The sequence below is a fragment of the Nerophis lumbriciformis genome, linkage group LG06 (assembly GCF_033978685.3).
Source record: "Nerophis lumbriciformis linkage group LG06, RoL_Nlum_v2.1, whole genome shotgun sequence".
Classification (NCBI taxonomy): domain Eukaryota; kingdom Metazoa; phylum Chordata; class Actinopteri; order Syngnathiformes; family Syngnathidae; genus Nerophis; species Nerophis lumbriciformis.
Genome location: NC_084553.2, coordinates 50,030,046 through 50,049,835, shown reverse-complemented (window position 1 = coordinate 50,049,835; position 19,790 = coordinate 50,030,046). Strand labels below are relative to the sequence as shown.

Here is a 19,790-nt window from a genome sequence, read left to right as displayed (position 1 = left end):
CCCCTGGGTAGCAGTTCAGGCTTGAAAAAAATAAATAAATAAAAAAAATGGGCCTGTACTAGAGTTCACCTGAGTGGCAAGGTGCATACTTTGGAATAAGTGGGACAACTCCCGGCAGGCCCGAGAAAGAACGGGCCAATAAATGATAAAAGAGCACGAATGGTCCCCGCACGGTGCTTTATTGAAGTTTGCAACGAGTCCCCCGACTCGGGAAGCATCCGGTGCTTCCAATGCACCTGACGGGCCTTTGTCATTGTGAACATGAAGGTGCTGAAAGTAAGCCACAGGATGTGCATTAACCTGTTTAAGACGTTTGTGAAGGTCTTGTTTGGTGTCTGATGTAGTCCCTTTCGAGGGATTACTTGTCAAAGCTTTTAACAGAATATCCTATATCTGGTCAAAGGTTCATTTTGAAGTGTATTAGTTGCTATTTTCAATTGATTTGTTTATCCGCCCTGCTAATGATTGATCCATTTGTGTGGAAATTACACAGCGGAACACACAGCTCCAATTTTTCTCCGTATTTTAGCATAGAAAATAATAAAAAAAACATGTATTTTTTTGTTAAAACCCAACATTGTAAAGTTACAACATTAGATTTAGGTACCTTAAAAAACAGTGATTGTTTAGTTTTTGTTTTGTTATTTCCAAAAGACACATTTCTAGGGTCAATTGTTGAACCCTGTAATGTTATTATGGTACATGTGTTTTTAGGTGTTGCCTTCAGGGCACAAACTCACAACCTTCTTTGGACTCATCTCTTTGTTTTATTGGACTGGATCTCTCAAGATTCAAGTAAGTAAAATGCCTTAAATGTTATTTTGTATGATGATTGTCTTTAACATGTATATGTTTAGCTATTGTGAAATATGTTACATTGCATTTGGTTTTGAGCATGCATTGTCTGTGATACAACAATGGGTGAGTGTACTCCTAAAATAGTAGTTGCACCTTATGAATCACTTTAGGGGACGGCGTGGCGTACTTGGGAGAGTGGCCGTGCCAGCAACCTGAGGGTTCCTGGTTCAATCCCCACCTTCTACCAACCAAGTCACGTCCGTTGTGTCCTTGAGCAAGACACTTCACCCTTGCTCCTGATGGGTCGTGGTTAGGGCCTTGCATGGTAGCTCCCGCCATCAGTGTGTGAATGGGTGAATGTGGAAATAGTGTCAAAGCGCTTTGAGTACCTTGAAGGTAGAAAAGTGCTATACCAGTATAAAACCATTTACCATTTAGGACAATTGTCCTCTCACATGTTTACATATGGACATGTATAGAGGTGGAAATATAATGTATTTGATGATTGTGTGTATTATTTTAAATTGTTTAGAGTTCAGACCATAATTAGATCGATTGTTTCTGGTTGCAGTAAAATATCCAAAACTCTATTTGAGTTAGTTAGTGAAACTGTATACATGTCATTCATGCATCCATCCATTTTCTACCACTATCATCCTATCCCGGCTGCACTCGGGTGGAAGGCAGGGTAAACTCAGGCATATCAGTTAAAAATAATTGACAATAAAATAAATAGTATTTAACTGAGCCTGTTTTTGTATGGCGGTGAGTGTGGGATGCGGCTTTTTTTTAAATTGCCCAAATACTAGCTTGTTGCATTAAGATAGGTAAAAACGGGTTACCACAGTATACAAAAGAGCGGCATCTGTGACATCAAATTTGCAACAAACCTTTGACTTTTTCATTGTTAATTAAATCACTACTTGCACTGATAATGGTTTAATTGTTGCAAGTGTGAAATAAGTTAGCAACTTTAGTCTTACTGCTTTGAGCATGAGTCAGAAATACTTTTTCTAACTTTTGTCTTCTTTTATCGCTCCTTCTTTTGTAATAAGTGTCGGAATGAAAATGAATGCGCCATATGCTAACGGATGGCATGACCAGGGATGTGTTCCGAATTTGGGACTTTTATAGGTACCGACCGAAGTCTTAAAGTCAAACGATGCCACGTCGCGTCACGTCCGATTGCAGCTTCGGCACCGGCTTAAGCGGGAAAACGGCAGTCAAGCACTCAGAGCGGACTCAGCCAGACTGCCCCTATGTAATATAACAACTTTACATGCCAACAAAGCAAGAAGGTGCTCAAAAGTACAATAAGGCTCCAAATTTGAAACTACAACTAAGATGCACATTGCAATCAAACAACTGATGTGTAATAAGTACAGTACTTAAAGAATAGACAATTTTTGTAGCTAAAAAAAATTAAAGACTGGTAAATTCCAACTCAATGGCAAGGACTACTTTCTGTCTAGCACACTGTAGTCTATGCATTACAACTGCATGCAAAGTCTATTATATAATACACTACACTGTAGTGTACAGTGATAAAACAAGATAACAACTAAACAGCAAAGCTCAATGTTAAATATTTAAAAAAAATAAACATATGTTAGATCAGAAAAAAACACAGAGGCTATTTCATCCCAACAAGCCTGTTTTGCACGTTTCCCTGCAAACAGGCTTGTTGGGATGAAATTTGATTTATTTTGATTTAGATTTATTGGTCCCTGTTGGGGAAATTCATTTTCACTGCCGTACATTCGAACAATAGACATTACAAAATAACAAAAAGACATCATACATGACCAACACATTTACAGGCTTACAGACAAATAGCCTTTGTATTTTTTTCCTGACCTAAAGTATATTCCGCTCTACCCCGGTATTGAGCACTGTATAACGGATAAACCACAGAAACCTCGACTTAACATTCACCACCGTTTACTGGTATCGATTCCCAGGTCCTGAGAATTGGTACAGAATGGAATCAAATGTGAAAGGCACTGTACCCATCCCCAAGCAAAACATCACACATTATGTGAACTCTGTTGCTTTGTGCAACTTTCGAGGCATATTTGGCGCCAAAATTCGAAACGATAACTCCCCAGAAACGTGGCGTTTTGTAATAAACTTGCAGCTCATCGTCTTCCAATGCTCCCTCTTAAAATGTTTATTATATTTACCCTAATTTGCTCAACTCGAGTGTGTTCTCTTTCCATACATCCCGCCAACTTCACCTAACAACCATCATCATCTCTTCTCCTCCCGTTGAACTCAATACCTTCGCATTTAGTACGCCGCCAAGTTAATCAAGGTGCGTTGAAAATCCGAGAGATCACAGGCTCTTTAGCTGCCGATGCGCTAGACGCTCCTCAAAGGCGGCCGGCTGATGGATCTCCTGTGTTCATTATGGCAAGAGAGACTTCTCTTTAATCAGGCGGAGAGTCACTTATCATAGCGACGCCTCGCCGCCGCCTGCACGTGCAGCAATTACACGCGCTCCCACACAGTAATAAATACTGAGAGCAACCTTCCTTGAGACTCATGCATACACAGATTGCATCTGACTGTGCGTAGGTACAGTTTATACAGAGTATATACAGAGTATAGGTCATGCTGTGTGCAATAAGCTCAGTGAAGACAATGTGGACATCCATGCCTTAGCCACAGGTCACTAATGGACAACAGGCTGGTAATGGCCGTGGCAGTTCAGCTCGGTCTATAATTGCATCACGTTTAACTCGATAAAGTAAAGGTCGGCCTGGCCCGCAGGTAGACGGGACATGTCCCAGCTTTGACCTGCTGAGAGACAGAAGGCTCGGGACCTCTGCATAGAGGCCACATTCAGACCGTTTTCATAATTGGAAGCTTTGCTTCCGGTCGTTCCCGTCTCAGTGCCAAATAACAACAAAGTACAATAGAATCTCAAAAATCCAAGTGACTTTGAATCAGTTGCAGTGTCAAACTATCACCATCACATGACACGTTTTAACTAGCATACAGTATATACTAATACCAGTATTAGTATAGTACCGCGATACTAATGAATAATATTCTGTACTATACCGCCTCTGAAAAGTACCAGTCCGCCACCCCCCCAAAATCACTAATCCTCGCCTCCAAGTATCATCCCTGCAGGACGTGGGATAGCTATACTAATGTAATCATCCAAAACTAATGTAAAGTATCCAAACAACAGATGAATAAGTGATTATTACATTTTAACCGAAGTGTAGATAGAACATGTTAAAAGAGAAAGTAAGCATATATTAGCAGTAAATGAACAAGTAGATGAATAATTCATTTTCTACCACTTGTCCTTAATAATGTTGTTTAACAAACGCCATTGGTGGGTCTACACCTAACATCCACTGTAATGATACCAATTACAGGAGCGTATCTAGTCGATACTTGTTACGTCTTGGACGCATGGTTGAGATTGTTGTGTTCCTTCCAAGGCAGAAAACAAGCAGGAGCGGCGTGCAGGTAAGATTTAAGTATATTTAATAAATAAAAGGCAGGACAAAAATACAAAACTGAGGACGCTAGCAAGCGTGGAGCTAAACAAAACCCAAAATGTCACCAGGGGTGAAAAAAAACGGGATTCTGGTCGGCAGAATAATATAAAGAGCGAGGAGCAAAAACAGGAGGACGTAAATGTTGCCTATTGCAAACATTGACCCAGCACTTACTGCTGGGTGACAGGAAACTATAAAGGGGAGTGATTAGCCAAAACACCTGGTGGAAACACTAATTGCAAAACTAAGACAGGTGAGGAGAATCAGTGCCCATGGAAACCAACAATAAACAGGGAAAGAGGGTGCACCCAGGAAACAGACTAAAACAGAAACATAACCAACATAAATCATGCCATGATCCGGGTAACAGATCATGACAGATACTACTATGATTAGGTCAATATTTTTTGGCATCACAACATCTTCTTTCGGGTTTTTTTTTAAATGTATATTATGTTTATAAACTCACATGAGGACTTTGAATATGGCTAATGTATGATCCTGTAATGACTTGGTATCGGATTGATACCCACATTTGTGGTATCATCCAAAACTAATGTAAAGCATCCAAACAACAGAAGAATAAGTGATTATTACATTTTAACCGAAGTGTAGATAGAACATGTTAAAAGAGAAAGTAAGCAGATATTAACAGTAAATGAACAAGTAGATTAATAATTCATTTTCTACCACTTGTCCTTAATAATGTTGACAAAATAATAGAGTAAAAAATGACACAATATGTTACTGCATATGTCAGCAGACTAATTAGGAGCCTTTGTTTGTTTAATTACTAATAAAAGACAAGTTGTCTTGTATGTTCACTATTTTATTTAAGGACACACTTGCAATAAGAAACATATGTTTAATGTCCCCTAAGATTTTTTGTTAAAATAAAGCCAATAATGCAAATTTTTGTGTTCCCCTTTATTTAGAAAAGTACTAAAAAGTATCAAAATAATTTTGGTACCAGGTCAACACTAGTATATACTATGAAAAGTTTTGACCCGAATATAAGACAACTCTGAATAATAGACTGTCTCTCTTTTTGATAGCTATTTTTTTACTGTTTGTTTTTAGTTTATTATACTAATTTGGTTCTGCTTCATTCCTCTTAAAATTTGCATTAGTCGTTCTCTGCGTTTTGACAGCATCTCTCCAGGGATTCCAACATAGAACATTGCGTAATCGCACACCTAAGATTGTACGTACACACGCCGAAAAAATCAGATTAAAAAAAAAGAACAGTGTGCACAGAACTGCATGCACTCTTCTCATTATTGGACACATCTGCAGTGAATTATCTTTCAAGTAAAAATGATCAAAATAAACGATACCTAAATGACCCACCATGTTATAACTGCATGTTTGTTTTTTAGGCTCTAACAAATAAATATGAAAGACATCCAGAATTAGAGGAATGATTAAATATTGTGAAATAGGTGTTTTATGTATTTAATAGTGCATGTGTGTTTTTCGGGCATCGCTGATTACCATGTCTGAAAAACTTTGCATAAGCTCTCGGTATGGTGAAAAAGTGAGTAAAAATAAACAACTACTTCGCACTATATTTCTATACATACCAACGTTTACGGTTAAAATTACCTACGCACGTTTCACCCCTGTTGACGCAAGTGTTGTGGGGCGCAGCAATCTTTATAAATGAGACCTCAGGTTACTAGTATGTGTGTGTGTGTGTGTGTGTGTGTGTGTGAGTGAGTGACAGAAGAAAAGCTCTGACTCGTTTTTGAAAGAGTTTCCTTTTGTGTTATCTGTTCGTTCATATGTAAATTATCTTGACGTCATCCATTTTACAATGATATATTGGCATTTTTGGGGGAAAAATTACAATGTAAGAGTAGGTGTAAAAAAAGTGTAACAAAATCTTAACTATAATGATATACTTTTTAAGAAGTAAATGTAATAAAAGATTTGCCTCCCAAAAAAAGCATTGTCGTTGGGGATTTAAACTTGTGGATATTGACAGATGTATTTCACCACAAAGTTTTGCTCGAGTTCTGAAATGGAGCGTTCAACTTCCAAGGTTTCCGAAAAAGTACCGATAGCAACTCAAAGACAGTGCAATTAACAGTTCAATAATAGTGCAATACATTTTCATAACATGGTCACTACTGCCTAGTTTCTCTTGTTATATTCTTATTTTTACTGTTATACTTTTAATCTTATTGTTGCTTTTTCATTTTTATTTTTATTGTAATATTTTCTATTGTATTTCCATTTAAACCCACATTATTTACTTTTTTACTTTATAAATTTGATCTCAATTCTGTACACTGCTGCTGGAATTTTAATTTTCCTGAAGGAATTTTCCTGGAGAAATCAATAAAGTACTATCCATCTATCTAACTAGTAGGGGGGGCACAAAAAATCGATTCACATCGGAATTGCATTCCAATTCCTTTTTTTATTTTTTTTATAAAAAAAAAAAAAAATATATATATATATATATATATATATATATATATAGTCAAGATTTCTGTGGTTTATCCGTTATACAGTGCTCAATACTGGAGTAAAGCGGAATATACGTTAGATCAGGAAAAATTACAGAGGCTATTTCATCCCTTCAAGCCTGTTTCACAGCTTTCTCTGCTCTTCAGGAGAAAGAGCAGAGAAACCTGCGAAACAGGCTTGTAGGGATAAAATAGCCTCTTTATATATGTATAAAAATTATATTTTAATTTTTATTTTATAAGAACTATTTAAAAAAATACATGTTTAGCCATCTCCATGCAGCCAGACGGACCTTTTCTAACCTGTCACCTTTCATTATAATTATTATTCCAAATAATACATTGTGATACTCAGTTTGAAGCGACAATCTTGCTGAATCGGCAATCAATTCTAAATCGCATCGTCATCCCAAGAATCGGAATCAGATGGAATCGCTAGTTGCCGATAGATTCACACCCCTAATGACAATGGCTGTCTCTGTCCCTTATGGAGTCATCTCCCCAAGTCTTAAGTGTCTGACATAGTGAAGTGCGCTTGCCTGAAAAGGGGAGAAGGAGCTTAAAAGGGTGACCTGGAAGTCTCCCAGGAAAATGTCTCTAATCGGCCCCCGGGGGATGACATCCTCTCTAGGCTGGGGGGCTGAGCAAAGAGCCGGGGGGGAGGCGGGGGAGGCACAGTGAAATCTGACAGACTCTCTTCTCAGGGATCAATAACCAGACCTTTTTTCTTTTTTTTTTAAAGGGTGACATGTTGAAAAGGTAAACAAGGAATTCTCTTTCCAAATTCCCTTGGAGAAGCTTTTTTTTCCTCTCTCTCTCTCTCTTGTGTTGTCTCTGAGGAGATTTTTAGAATTAATGGGTGCTGTGTTGCCTGGGATTACATCAGCCAGTGCAGAGGGAGGCGGCTGCACTTCCAATATGTGCACAGATAACGTGCCTTGTGTGTCATTGCCACTGCTGCCGCAATCAAGAGTGTGTTGCCATTTAAAACCAAAGGCATCTTAATTGCCTCCAGTGCACATTCTGGTTTGAATTTAAACTACCGTATTTCCTCAGATAGCAGGCCCCTTCTCTAATAAACGCCATGTCCCAATTGATCGCACGGTTCGTCGTCCACTCGAGATTTGAAGGACGTGTCTCTCCCTTGATAAATGTCTTTACTAATTACTACCTTGGCTTTTACGCGTGTTAACTGTTATTACCTTAGTCTGGTGTTTTTCAACCACTGTGCCACGGCACACTAGTGTGCCGTGAGATACAGTCTGGTGTGCCGTGGGAGATTATCTAATTTCACCGATTTGGGGTAAAAAATATTTTTTGCAAACCAGTAATTATAGTCTGTAAATGATGTGTTGTTGTTGAGTGTTGGTGCTGTCTAGAGCTCAGCAGAGTAAACGTGTAATACTCTTCCATATCAGTAGGTGGCAGCAGGTAGCTAATTGCTTTGTAGATGTCGGAAACAGCGGGAGGCATTGTGCAGGTAAAAGGGTGTCTAATGCTTAAACCAAAAATAAACAAAAGGTGAGTGCCCCTAAGAAAAGGCATTGAAGCTTAGGGAAGGCTATGCAGAACGAAACTAAAACTGAACTGGCTACAAAGTAAACAAAAACAGAATGCTGGACGACAGCAAAGACTTACTGTGGAGCAAAGATGGCGTCCACAATGTACATCCGAACATGACATGGCAATCGACAATGTCCCCACGAAGAAGGATAAAAACAAAGTAGATGCGGGAAATATCGCTCAAAGGAAGACTTGAAACTGCTCCAGGAAAATACCAAAAAAAGAGAAAAAGCCACCAAAATTGGAGCGCAAGACAAGAACTAAGACACTACACACAGGAAAACAGCAAAAAACTCCAAATAAGTCACGGCGTGATGTGACAGGTGGTGACAGTACACCTACTTTGAGACAAGAGCTATATTGATGCATGGTTGGTTATGGTTTAAATTCATATCCAACAATTGCGACGACTTTTTACTGTCAACTAAGTTTCGTTGTTTAATGATTTCTGCTGGTGGTGTGCCTCCGGATTTTGTCAACACAAAAAATGTGCCCTCGCTCAAAAAAGGTTGACAATCACTGCCTTAGTCAACTGCTAAGCCTACGAGCAGAACTTTGATAACTCCCTTGCTAAAAAAAAAAAGAAATAAAAAGAAATAAAAAATAAATTAAAAAAAAGGGCACTTTTGTGGCCTATTGGTTGTATTTCTGTTTTATAGTATACAGTAGTACCTCGGCTTATGAGTGCCCCAATATACACGTTTTTTCAGGATATGAGCTGTCTGTTGGGTAATTGTTGTGCTTTAGGTTAAGAGCAAAAATTCAGGTTACTCGTCCTCCCCGACGTTAGTTTGCATAGTGAATGTCACAGTGAACCCCCGTAAGATCCGACCAAAATATCCGATCTTACTCGCCAGCATTATCTAATAGCTAGAGAGCGACATCATTTTGTTTTACTAAGACTGGCAGCAACAACGGTGAATGTTGAGGACAGTGTTAGAAAAAAAAAAGTGAAATGATTGTCATTGAATTATAGGGATGATACTCGAAACCGGTTTTCCCGGTTGCTCGATAAGAAAAGAACCGAGTCCTCGGACTCGAATCCCTTTTTGAGAACCGGTACCCGTCATCGAGACCACTATAGTAAAGAAAAAGAGTTGGTTCTTTATTCGAATCCCTGGGAACGAATCAGAAATGCCCCTTGAGACATCACAAGAAATGACGTCACGTAGCTCAGTCATTAGGCGCAGATAGGGAAAGCAGGAAAAACAATGGACCGAAAAAAGCTCTCCAAGGTGTAATAAAGTTCAAAACAAAAAGGTATAATCCAATGAATAACTTTACTTAGAGATTTGAGCAGGGTAAAAACACATGGCGAACACTTTTACGACCAACCGGAAACATAGCAACCAGGCTAGCAACGCACCTCCTTTACGGCAGCTGTCGCAACGTTCTTAAAGCAACTGCAGCACATACATATATACACAACTTATATGACATGATCTCCCTTTTTTAACTTTTGTTTTTCTTTCCTTGTAAACAAAACAAAATCACACTGTATATGTGTTGTCTGTCTAATTATAAATAATGCAGACGAGGCGTGTTGACTGAGTTCTTGACGTTTACTTTCACAGCGTACTCATAACCTCATTCTTAGCTGCCGGCTATCGACATGCAACAACACTTTTCGGGGCTGCCGCGCATGCTCGTCACTCCCGTTGCATGCTGGGTAGTGTAGTTGTTATATTCCCTAGCTCATAACGTCACATCTTTCCCCCTCCATCCATCCATCCATGCATCTTCTTCCGCTTATCCGAGGTCGGGTCGCGGGGGCAGCAGCCTAAGCAGGGAAGCCCAGACTTCCCTCTCCCAAGCCACTTCGTCCAGCTCCTCCCGGGGGATCCCGAGGCGTTCCCAGGCCAGCCGGGAGACATAGTCTTCCCAACGTGTCCTGGGTCTTCCCCGTGGCCTCCTACCGGTCGGACGTGCCCGAAACACCTCCCTAGGGAGGCGTTCGGGTGGCATCCTGACCAGATGCCCGAACCACCTCATCTGGCTCCTCTTGATGTGGAGGAGCAGCGGCTTTACTTTGAGCTCCTCCCGGATGACAGAGCTTCTCACCCTATCTCTAAGGGAGAGCCCCGCCACCCGGCGGAGGAAACTCATTTCGGCCGCTTGTACCCGTGATCTTGTCCTTTCAATCATAACCCAAAGCTTGTGACCATAGGTGAGGATGGGAACGTAGATCGACTGGTAAATCGAGAGCTTTGCCTTCCGGCTCAGCTCCTTCTTCACCACAACGGATCGATACAGCGTCCGCATTACTGAAGACGCCGCACCGATCCGCCTGTCGATCTCACGATCCATTCTTCCCTCACTCGTGAACAAGACTCCGAGGTACTTAAACTCCTCCACTTGGGGCAAGATCTCTTCCCCAACCTGGAGAGGGTTGGGGAGGAGATATATTTAAAATGTAATATCGGAAATTATCGGTATCGGTCTATTTATTATCGGTATCGTTTTTTTTATTTATTTTTTTTATTTTATTATTATTATTAAATCAACATAAGAAAAAAAAGATACACACTTCTTTCTGTTATTAATATGCTGGTTCCTACATTATATATCAATATATATCAATACAGTCTGCAAGGAATACAGTCCGTAAGCACACATGATTGTGCGTGCTGCTGGTCCACTAATAGTACTAACCTTTAACAGTTAATTTTACTCATTTTCATTAATGACTAGTTTCAATGTAACTGTTTTTATATTGTTTTACTTTATTTTTTATTCAAGAAAATGTTTTTACTTTATTTATCTTATTTTATTTTGTTAAAAAGTACCTTATCTTCACCATACCTGGTTGTCCAAATTAGGCATAATAATGTGTTATTTCCACGACTGCATATATCGGTTGATATCGGTATCGGTAATTAAAGAGTTAGACAATATCGGAATATCGGATATCAGCAAAAAGCCATTATCGGACATCCCTAGTTGTATACTTATTATTCCTTTTTCTTAGTTCCATTTATTATTTCACTATTAGCTCTTTAATGTATTATTGTTTTTTTTTTAGTTCGATTTAGATCAATAATGGGTACAAAGGTTCGTCAATATGGTGCGCCTCATCACTAGTCACAGCACCAGTAAAACTCCTAACTCGCTTTGAGGAAGAGTTGGGCTCTGAGGGATCTTTTTTTTTCTTGTTTAATTGTGAATGTAAACTTTCTTTATGCAACAGCGCTCACCAGCAGTGCTGTGAATATGTTAATTACATCAAAGGTAAAGTTTGCATCTATTTATATGGCTAGATTTAATTAAACGTGCAAAAAGGTGCACACCGGGTCCATTATACGAAACATCCTTGAAAAAGTTCAATACTCCGGTATTAAAAACTAGCCAAGGGAGAATTTAATGTGCGCTGATTTATAAGGCAGATCATTTCCTGTGTTCCCCAGTAGGCAAAGCGTAAAAATGTGGAGCCGGTACCACTTGATCTGGGGCCTCGCTTGGTCCTCTGCATAACTATCCCTGCTATCCATCCCGTCTGACATCTGGCACCGGCTGACTGGGCACAGCTTAGTCCTCGCCTCTGTAGCTTTAGGGGAGGTCAGCGATGGAGGGCTCAGCGCCGGGGCCGTCTGGGAGGTCTTTCTGCATACTGAGCAGTCTGATTAGGCGGATGTGCACAGCGGGGCTCTCGGCCCGTGAGGGTCAGCGGGGTGGAGTGGGAGACAGCTGTGAAGGCACCGGGGCCTTCTGGCTCAGGTAACCAACAGCAACTCAGTGCTCGTACTTTAGTATTTTTTCGTCTGAGTTTAGAGCCACACGCCGTTTGGAGAAGGAACATGTCTCGGCTGCGTCAGATTTGCAATCTGCTGCAGGAAAAACTCTTGAACTTGCAGTTCCATGTCTGCACCCTCTAAAACAGTGTTTTTCAACCACTTAGTGTGCCGTGAGATACAGTCTGGTGTGCCGTGGGAGATTATCTAATTTCACCTACTTGGGTTAAAAAATATTTTTTGCAAACCAGTAATTATAGTCTGCAAATGATGTGTTGTTGTTGAGTGTCGGTGCTGTCTAGAGCTTGGCAGAGTAACCGTGTAATACTCTTTCATATCAGTAGGTGGCAGCAGGTAGCTAATTGCTTTGTAGATGTCGGAAACAGCGGGAGGCAGTGTGCTTAAACAAAAAATAAACAAAAGGTAAGTGCCCCTAAGAAAAGGCATTGAAGCTTAGGGAAGGCTATGCGGAACCAAACTAAAACTGAACTGGCTACAAAGTAAACAAAAACAGAATGCTGGACGACAGCAAAGACTTACTGTGGAGCAAAGACGGCGTCCACAATGTACATCCGAACATGACATGACAATCGACAACGTCCCCACGAAGAAAGATAAAAACAAAGTAGATGCGGGAAATATCGCTCAAAAGGAAGACATGGAACTGCTACAGGAAAACACCAAAAATAAGGGAAAAAGCCACCAAAACAGGAGCGCAAGACAAGAACTAAAACACTACACACAGGAAAACCTCAAAAAAGTCAAAGTAAGTCAGGGTGTGATGTAACAGGTGGTGACAGTACACCTACTTTGAGACAAGAGCTATAGTGATGCATGCTTGGTTATGGTTTAAAGTCATATTCAACAATTGCGACAACGACTTTTTACTGTCAACTGAGTTTCGTTTTTTTAATGATTTCTGCTGGTGGTGTGCCTCTGCATTTTTTCAACGCAAAAAATGTGCCCTGGCTCAAAAAAGGTTGAAAAACACTGCTCCAAAAAAACTATATACATATATATTTTTTTTGTGCCTTTTCTCGATATATAGCAACCATCTTTGCTTGGAAACTATTGACATTGTTACTTACGATACAATACCGATATTGGAGCCCTGCGCATTGTCCGATACCGATATTTATACCGATACCTGCCTAGTGGTTAGAGTGTCCGCCCTGAGATCGGTAGGTTGTGAGTTCAAACCCCATACCAAAGACTATAAAAATGAGACCCATTACCTCCCTGCTTGGCACTCAGGGTTGGAATTGGGGGTTAAATCACCAAAAAATGATTCCCGGGCGCAGCCACTGCTGCTGCTCACTGCTCCCCTCACCTCCCAGGGTGTGAGGGTGATGGGTCAATTACAGAGGATAATCTCAGTGTGAAATTTGAGTTGCAATTACATACAAGACGTTACTTAGCAAATATTGTGAGATTTGATTATCTCTCATATGTACGCTGTGCCTTACCTCTAACCCAGTGGTTCTTAACCTGGGTTCGATCGAACCCTAGGGGTTCGGTGAGTCGGCCTCAGAGGTTCAAAGGAGCCTCCGCCGCTGAGGTCAAGACACACCCGACTCATCGTGTGAATAAAAACTTCTCCCTATCTGCGTATTATGGATACCCCCAAACAATGTTCCCTCTAATTTCCCATCTGATTTGCAGGTGTGTCATTTGTCGTAAGTTCATGCACTGTGTTGGGTTTGTTCTTTGAACAAGGTGATGTTCAGGCACGGTTAATTTTGTGCACGAGTGTCTTGAACTTTAAAAAAATATATATATATTTTTCACTAAAGAAGGGTTCGGTGAATGCGCATATGAAACTGGTGGGGTTCGGTACCTCCAACAAGGTTAAGAACCACTACTCTAACTGCTGCAGTGTTATGCTCCACAGTCTCCACTTTGTTGCAGTGGCCCATTTTTTTTTTTTGCTGCCCTCAGTCTCCTCTTGGACACAAGTGTTGTCCTTCAAGAAGATAATGTCAGGACCCCTAGTTATCCTCCATTGTTGTTGTTTTTTTAGCTGCAGTTGTCTCATTACGACCGATGCGTTTAAGTGGAAAACTGAAGTATCATGGTGGAATACGGAGCTTTTAATACACTAATATTTTAGAAAATAGAGCTTTAATGCTTTGTTTTTCTAGTTGTGTTAAACTTTATTTGCCTGTAAAGAATTCAAATCAAACTTCCAATGCTACAAAGTGTGATATTGCTTCAGTCCCAGATCCTATATGACTGCATACTGTACATATCTCCCATAAGTGGGTTATTTGCATACTAATGGAAAGGACAGCATATCATACAGTACATATTGGCCTCTGGAGGAGGAGAAAAAAACACTGTCGACTCACCGTTGTCCCCTGTATTATGAGGAAAATGATAAAGATAACAAGCCCGTGACAGTGCTGGCTTCACATCAAGCTCCGCAACAGCTGACTGCCCAAAGCAATCAGTCTAACTGCTCCACCCTCCATGGACTGCAGCTCCAATGCAACGGATAATTTGCGTAATACCGCCCTGTTCTACCTCGCAGCAGGTGTCAGGGACTTAGGTGGGTAAAAGATGAAATCACAGTGACTGGATTCATACATCATTCCATGTTCGGATTTATTATATGTATTTTCTTTAGTTATAATGCCATCCGATAGAGAATTACAAACATTCTGCATTTATAGCAATAATTCAATGGTCACTTTCAGTACTATTTGGGAAATTAATTGTTTAGCTCCGGAAAATTCACTTTTTAAATACGTATGAATATATTCATACTCATTGCATTGTTTTTAATTCTATTGTGTTTAAGTATTACATGTATCTTTCTTTCCAATATATTATACTGTCTTAAAGTGAGAGTCGGAGCATTCCGTTCCCAAGTATTTCTATTTTATGCTGCCCTTTTTCTTTTTTCTTTTTTTGCTGCAGCTGTTACATATACTGTTATATTGTACATGGTAATTGGGATTTGTTATATATTGTGTATATTATATAAAAATATAATATAATATAATAATATAATGTATCAGTATATGTTATATACTGTATATATAATATGTAAATATTACATATATGTTATATTTTATATTGCTACTGTTGGGATATATTATGATTGGGATATCATTAAGATAATGAAAGATGAAGTGATTAGGAGATGTTTAAAATAGATATGCTTGTGCCTCTCATTGTGTGTTTTTAGACCAATTAAAACTGGGCCAACCATAAACTCTTATCTACAACATATTCACTGGTCACTTGGCTTCTTTGCCGAGGTCAGAAGGACAAACATCAGATTTGGGGTCGGAGTCCAGGAAGGAGAAGACAGAGGAAGATTCCACCCCTGGAAGAAGACACCTCATTGCATAGTCATACATCGTGATATATATTGTAAGAGCGCGAGGGGAAGGGTGCGTCCGGATAGCCCTGTGTAAGTCCCCGTGTTGTATGATATATTATGATTGGGATATAATTAAGATAATGAAAGATGAAGTGATTAGGAAATGTTTCAAATAGATATGCTTGTGCCTCTCATTGTGTGTTTTTAGACCAATTAAAACTGGGCCAACCATAAACTCTTATCTACAACATATTCACTGGTCACTTGGCTTCTTTGCCGAGGTCAGAAGGACAAACATCAGATTTGGGGTCGGAGTCCAGGAAGGAGAAGACAGAGGAAGATTCCACCCCTGGAAGAAGACACCTCATTGCATAGTCATACATCGTGATATATATTGTAAGAGCGCGAGGGGAAGGGTGCGTCCGGATAGCCCTGTGTAAGTCCCCGTGTTGTATGATATATTATGATTGGGATATAATTAAGATAATGAAAGATGAAGTGATTAGGAAATGTTTCAAATAGATATGCTTGTGCCTCTCATTGTGTGTTTTTAGACCAATTAAAACTGGGCCGACCATAAACTCTTATCTACAACATATTCACTGGTCACTTGGCTTCTTTGCCGAGGTCAGAAGGACAAACACCAGATTTGAGGTCGAGTCCAGGAAGGAGAAGGCAGAGGAAGATTCCACACCTGGAAGAAGACACCTCATCGCGTAGTCATACGTCGTGATATATTGTAAGAGTGCGAAGGGAATGGTGTGTCCGGATAGACCTGTGTAAGTCGCCGTGTTTTATGATACTAGGGAAAGATAGCGCTCAGGCAAATTGTATTAGAATTGTATCCAATAGGGAATAATTACTTCTGATTTTAAACATCTTCTGGCTCCAGATTAAACAAATACGTTGACACTACTAAGGTACATTTTTAGTCTACTTAAAGGGGAACATTATCACCAGACCTATCTATGTAAGTGTCAATATATACCTTGATGTTGCAGAAAAAAGACCATATATTTTTTTAACCGATTTCCGAACTCTAAATGGGTGAATTTTGGCGAATTAAACGCCTTTCTAATATTCGCTCACATCAGGAAGCAATCCGCCATTTTCTCAAACACCGAGTCAAATCAGCTCTGTTATTTTCCGTTTTTTCGACTGTTTTCCGTACCTTGGAGACATCATGCCTCGTCGGTGTGTTGTCGGAGGGTGTAACAACACGAACAGGGACGGATTCAAGTTGCACCAGTGGCCCAAAGATGCGAAAGTGGCAAGAAATTGGACGTTTGTTCCGCACACTTTACCGACGAAAGCTATGCTACGACAGAGATGGCAATAATGTGTGGATATCCTGCGACACTCAAAGCAGATGCATTTCCAACGATAAAGTCAAAGAAATCTCCCGCCAGACCCCCATTGAATCTGCCGGAGTGTGTGAGCAATTCAGGGACAAAGGACCTCGGTAGCACGGCAAGCAATGGCGGCAGTTTGTTCCCGCAGACGAGCGAGCTAAACCCCCTGGATGTCTTGGCTCACACCGTCAAGAGAAGAATATCGACCCTAGCTTCCCTGGCCTGCTGACATGAGGGTATGTCTACAGAATATATTAATTGATGAAAATTGGGCTGTCTGCACTCTCAAAGTGCATGTTGTTGCCAAATGTATTTCATATGCTGTAAACCTAGTTCATAGTTGTTAGTTTCCTTTAATGCCAAACAAACACATACCAATTGTTGGTTAGAAGGCGATCGCCGAATTCGTCCTCACTTTCTCCCGTGTCGCTGGCTGTCGTGTCGTTTTCGTCGGTTTCGCTTGCATACGGTTCAAACCGATATGGCTCAATAGCTTCAGTTTCTTCTTCAATTTCGTTTTCGCTACCTGCCTCCACACTACAACCATCCATTTCAATACATTCGTAATCTGTTGATTCGCTTAAGCCGCTGAAATCCGAGTCTGAATCCGAGCTAATGTCGCTATAGCTTGCTGTTCTTTCCGCCATGTTTGTTTGTGTTGGCTTCACTATGTGACGTCACAGGAAAATGGACGGGTGGTTAAAATCAGGCACTTTGAAGCTTTTTTTAGGGATATTGCGTGATGGGTAAAATTTTGAAAAAAACTTCGAAAAATATAATAAGCCACTGGGAACTGATTTTTAATGGTTTTAACCATTCTGAAATTGTGATAATGTTCCCCTTTAATACCTGCATTATCCTTTCCATCCTTTGAAACTGAGCTACTGTGTGAAAAAACGTACTTTGTGGATCAATAAAGTTTGTCTAAGTATGCATTTCTATGAATTGCAAGAACTACGCACCTCCAATAAGGGTATCAGGTACTTATCGCCTCGTTTCTTGTTAGTTTTTAGACTTTTGTAGAAAAAAATACTGAACATGTCATAATGTTAGTGCGGAACAAAGGTGCATCTCAAAATTGTAACAAGGTGCAGATTCAAATAAGTAGTCTTTATTGTTCTTTAATACGGTGCTTGTACTGCAATGTATTCCATTGTGAAGGTGTACTTGATACCATGTATGCGGCTACTTAAATAATGAGTTGTGCGAAAGCCAATACTAAGAAGAGCCCACAGCGAAATGAGATCCAGAAGGGTCAGTCATCCCCTGAGATGATAATGAAAGAATAATAAAAGTACGGTATGAAATTACCCGGCTATACCCACAATAGCGTCTCTCATTAGCCTCGCCGCTAATGTTGCCGTTTATGCTTGTGTTCTACACCAGCTCCCCCTAATTAGAAGGCGCAGGGGCTGCTAAAAATAAACGGCAAACTAAACACACTGGCGTGAACGTACGAGCGAGTCTGTTTATGTGCAGGAATAATGGCGGCGAGGCAAAGGAGGGTGGGGATTAGTGGTGTGCTGCAAACTCAAGTAATTGAGTCGGCTTGTGTCGACTCTCCCGGAGCAGCCGTGGCGGCCGTGTTGCGGAACATCCTACAGAGCTCGGCGGCAAAGCCATTCGGTGGCGACCGTGCCGAAGGTAGATAGGAGGCTGGGAAAGCCATGTATACTTTTATGCATTTGTTTGTGCGCGATAACTCTTGTACCGCCGCACTCAAAAGGGGGAACATTTGTCAAAACATGCAGCCCTTTTATGCTATTTTTCGGACTAACACACCACAAGTTGTCGATGTTATCCATACTTGCCAACCTTGAGACCTCCGATTTCGGGAGGTGGGGGGGGCGTGGTTAAGAGAGGAGGAGTATATTTACATCTAGAATTCACCAAGTCAAGTATTTCATATATGTATATATATAGATAAGAAATACTTGACTTTCAGTAAATTCTAGCTATATATATATATATATATATATATATATATATATATATATACAACTGTCGAAAGAAACCTGATTGCCCTCTCAACGGGGGGTGCTTACAAACATCAGTTGTCTACCAATCTAAGGTAATACGCAAGGACATTAACACATCCGACACATATGTAGGATTAACCGAGGGAGAATTCAAAACCAGATGGAACAATCACAAGGCTTCTTTCAGGAACAAAACCCTGCGAAATACCACAGAACTCAGCAAACACATTTGGGACCTCAAAGACAATAATGTTGAATATTCAATAACATGGCAAATTCTTGCATCCAGCACACCTTACAATAGTGGTAATAAAAGATGCAACCTATGTTTGAAAGAGAAACTGTTTATTATTTACCGTCCAGACCTGTCATCCCTCAACAAGCGCAGCGAAATTGTAACAGCATGCCGCCATAGACGGAAACACCTCCTAGGTAACACATGAGCCAATCACCACGCCCCTACGCCAGCCTGTACCCACCCACTCTGTGCCCTATATAAACCATGGTGTGCGAATGCTCCCATTAAAATCTCCTGATGATTGAGGGTACCCCCCCTCATGAAACAGGCCTGTAGAGATGAAATAGTCTTGTGATTTTTTTCCCACACATACATATATATATATATATATATATATATATATATATTTATATATATATATATATATATATATATATATATATACACATATATATATATATATATATATATATATATATATATATATATATATATATATATATATATATATATATATATATAAAAGAGAAATACTTGAATTTCAGTGTTCATTTATTTACACATATACACACACATAACACTCATCTACTCATTGTTGAGTTAAGGGTTGAATTGTCCATCCTTGTGCTATTCTCTGTCACTATTTTTCTAACCATGCTGAACACCCTCTCTGATGATGCATTCTGCTTCGTCTCCTTGTTGTGTGCGCAGTTGTGCACTGCACTCTCTAAAAGCCCTAGAAGTTAATGTCACATATGCATGTACAGTAGATGGCAGTATTGCCCTGCTTAAGAGTGTCACAACATTGCTGT

At 40.1% G+C, this 19,790-nt stretch overlaps 1 protein-coding gene and 1 long non-coding RNA gene across 11 annotated transcripts in view; one reads left to right on the top strand and one right to left on the bottom strand.

Moving 5' to 3' along the window:
* The window catches only part of LOC133608893 (uncharacterized), a 257,241-nt gene extending 256,184 nt beyond the window's left edge, over positions 1 to 1,057 (top strand). Inside the window, exon 4 of the long non-coding RNA XR_009815641.2 lies at positions 715 to 1,057. This is a non-coding gene — a long non-coding RNA (uncharacterized lncRNA). The remainder of the gene's footprint in view (positions 1 to 714) is intronic.
* Positions 1 to 19,790, bottom strand: part of celf6 (CUGBP Elav-like family member 6) — a 426,206-nt gene that overhangs the window by 230,639 nt on the left and 175,777 nt on the right. The window lies entirely within an intron of this gene.